Genomic DNA, 4,277 nt, shown 5'->3' with positions numbered 1-4,277 from the left:
GGTAATGTAGCATCAATGATTCTGCACCTTTTGGGTCTTGCAGATCAAATTTAAAGTGATTAGTGCTAATTTCATAAGCACTCTAGTTTAACACTTGCTAATATTAACCTAATTTCTAAAGGATTTGGTCCTGGGTGATTTCTGCCTGAGGTGGTACTCGGGTCTTCGTATGGATTTTTTCGAGACGTTCCATATAACCTATAGCCTGACCTTAACCTAAACCTAAACCTAAACCTATAACCTAAACCTATAAACTAAAACCTAAACCAAAACCTAAAACCTAAATGCATTCTCAAATCCCTAAACGTAAACCTACACCTAATCCTAATCTCAACTCCCTAACCTAAACCTAAACCTAAAATTGAAAACCCAAACTAAACCCAATCCCGAACCCCAAGCCAATGTCCTAAACCTAAACCTTAACCTATTCTCAATTCCCTAAAGCTACAACCTATAACCTATAACCTATAACCTAAACCTAAACCTAACCTAAACCTATAACTTAAACCTATAACCTTAACCTAAACCTAAACCTAAACCTAAACCAAAACCTATAACCTTAACCTAAACCAAAACCTATAACCTAAACCTATAACCTTAACCTAAACCAAAACCTATAACCTAAACCTATAACCTTAACCTAAACCTAAAACCTAAACCAAAACCTATAACCTTAACTTAAACCAAAACCTATAACCTATAACCTAAACCTAAACCTAAACCAAAACCTATAACCTTAACCTAAACCTAAACCTAAACCAAAACCTATAACCTTAACCTAAACCTAAACCTTAACCTATTCTCAATTCCCTAAAGCTATAACCTATAACCTATAACCTATAACCTATAACCTATAACCTAAACCTAAACCTAAACCTAAAACCTAAACCTAAACCTAAAACCTAAATGTATTCTCAAATCCCTAAACCTAAACCTTAACCTACTCTCAATTCCCTAAAGCTTAACCTATAACCTAACTTAAACCTAAACCTATAACCTATACTCACAACCTAAAACCTAAATGTATTCTCAAATCCCTAAACCTAAACCTTAACATATTCTCAATTTCTTAAACCTTAACCTATAACCTAACTTAAACCTAAACCTATAACCTACACTTATAACCTAAAACATAAATGTATTCTCAAATCCCTAAACCTAAACCTACACCGGATCCTAATCTCAACTCCTTAACCTAAACCTAAACTTGAAAACCCAAACCTAAACCCGATCCCGAACCCAAACTTGAATTCCTAAACCTAGATCTTAACCTATTCTCAATTCCCTAAAGCTATAACCTATAACCTAACTTAAACATAAACCTATAACTGACACTTATAACCTAAACCTAAACCTATAACCTAAATGTATTCTCAATTCCCTAAACCTACACCTACACCTAATCCTAATCTCAACTCCTTAACCTAAATCTAAACTTGAAACCCCAAACCTAAACCCAAACCCGAACCCGATTTCCTAAACATAAACCTTAACCTATTCTCAATTCCCTAAACCTTAACCTATAACCTAACTTAAACCTAAACCTATAACCTACACTTATAACCTAAACCTAAAACCTAAATGTAATCTCAAATCCCTAAACCTAAACCTAAAACCTAAATGTAATCTTAAATCCCTAAACCTAAACCTACACCTAATCCTAATCTCAACTCCCTAACCTAAACCTAAACCTAAACTTGAAAACCGAAACCTAAACTCGATACCGAACCTGAACCAGAACCTGATTTCTTAAACCTAAAGCTTAACCTATTCTCAATTCCCTAAAGCTATAACCTATAACCTATAACCTAAACCTAAACATAAACCTAAATCTAAACCTAAACCTATAACCTAAACCTAAACCTTAACCTAAACCTAAACCTATAACCTTAACTTAAACCAAAACCTATAACCTAAACTTTAACCTATAACCTATAACCCATAACCTATAACCTAAACTTATAACCTATAACCTAACCTTAATCTAAACCTAAAACCAAAACCTAAACCTATAACCTAAACCTAAAAGGTGTAGGTTATAGGTTTAGGTTAAGGTTTCTTTTCTTTTCATTTGTCTGGATCACCTCTCATATATTCTCTTTCTTTTCATTTATTTTTTTCCATAAGATTGTTTGTATTTGGATGGATGCAGATTATGTTTGGATGAATGTAGTTTATGTCTGGATGAATTTACGTAGTTTGGTTTTAGATGGATGTGAATGTGAATATGATGAAATATATTATATAACAGGTGTATATCAGGAAGAATATGATGAATTATATTCTAACAGGTGTATATCAGGAAATTTGAGATGGAATATTTTTTTTTTAAAAAAGAGACTTTTACCTACGAAATATTTCGTAGGTAAACGTCTCCTCAACGTTTTTTAGCTACGAATATTTTCGTCGCTAAAAGTCCTATCCAGGTTTTTAGCTACGAAAATTTTTGTAGCTAAAAGTAATCCATTCCAATTTTTTGAAAATTGGTTTGCAACATTTGGGGATGAAAATATTCATCGCTAAAAGTCTCATCTAGGATTTTTAGCTATGAAAATTTTTGTAGCTAAAAGTAATCTAATTTGTTTGCAACCTTTGGCGACGAAAATATTCGTCGCTAAAAGTCTCATCCAAGATTTTTAGCTACGAAAATTTTTGTATCTAAACGTAATCCATTCCAATTTGTTGAAGCCTTTGGTGACGAAAATATTCGTCGCTAAAAGTCTCATCCGGGATTTTTATCTATAAAAATTTTCGTAGCTAAAAGTAATCAATGAAAAATTGTTTGCAGCCATTAGCGACGAAAAGATTCGTCGCTAAAAGTCTCATCCAGGATTTTTCGTAGCTAAAAGTAATCCATTCCAATTTTTTGAAAATTTGTTTGCAGCCTTTAGCGATGAAAATTTTCATCGCTAAAAGTCTCATCTAGGATTTTTAGATATGAAAATTTTCATAGCTAAAAGTAATCTATTCCAATTTTTTGAAAATTTGTTTGCAGCCTTTGGCGACGAAAATATTCGTCGCTAAAAGTCTCATCCAGGATTTTTAGCTATGAAAATTTTCATAGCTAAAAGTAAGCCATTCGAATATATTGAAAAATTATTTGCAGCCTTTGGTGACGAAATTTTTCGTTGCTAAAAGTCTCATCCGTGATTTTTAGCTACAAAAATTTTCGTAGCTAAAAGTAATCCATTCCAATTTTTTGAAAATTTGTTTGCTACCTTTGGTGACGAAAATATTCATCGCTAAAAGTCTCATCCAAGGGTTTTAGCTACGAAAATTTTCGTAGGTAAAAGTAATCCATTCAAATTTTTTGAAAAATTGTTTATAGCCTTTAGCGACGAAAATTTTCATCGTTAAAAGTCTCATCCACGAGTTTTAGCTGCAAAAATATTCGTCGTTAAAAGCAAACTTTTAGCGACGAAAATTTATTTCATCGCTAAAGCGATGAAAAGTTATTTCGTCGCTAAAAGTTTCATCTCTAAAAATCCTCTTTCTTATAGTGTGACCCGCGACCTGTAGGTAGAAATTGCGAGTGACCCTGAGTCGCATCCTGTGAACCTGAGTCCGCTCAACCTGAGACCTATGTCATTGCGACCGCGCCGTCACCGCGGTTCCGATGTCGTGTCTTGTGCGCCAATCCGACGCTTAGATCATAAGATGTGGGCACGCATTATTATCGTCATGGACCGCATGTTGCGGCACCCACTTATCACAATGACACCATTCCCTAGGCCATCATGGGGTGATGTCATCACCCCATGCTAGGTAATGATTTCTTTCTCTTTCCCATAAGTCAACTCTTACACCTCTTACAAACTAATTATTATCTTACACCTCCTTACAACCACTCATTACCTAGGAAGCTACACATCTCTCTCTCTCTCTTATCTCTCTCTCCCTCACTCTCTTTTTCTTCATTTCCATTCCTAGCAACCTTCAACCATCCATGAAAGCTCCCAAAATCCAGCCACTTCCAACTTTAACCCCTCACAATCTGACCATCAAGGCCCCATCTCAACCATTGAATCTCATCCCTTGGAGCTCTAGAACATAGTGGTGGAAGAAGGAGATCAAGATCCTAGGTGGGTGCTTCTATCTCTCTCTTTCTCTCTCTCTTTTTTTATGGCCCACCTGATGATGTATGTATCTTATCCTAGCTGTCCTAGCAGTGGGACATCCACACTCCAGCAAATAGCCCATCTTGTTACCCAAATTAGGCCTGTATGGCTGGTCAGACCATGTAGGCACGGTTGAAGGAAATAATACACAAATATTAG

This window comes from Magnolia sinica, chromosome 6 (assembly GCF_029962835.1).
Source record: "Magnolia sinica isolate HGM2019 chromosome 6, MsV1, whole genome shotgun sequence".
Taxonomy (NCBI): Eukaryota; Viridiplantae; Streptophyta; class Magnoliopsida; order Magnoliales; family Magnoliaceae; genus Magnolia; species Magnolia sinica.
Note: the sequence above shows the minus strand (reverse complement) of the source record.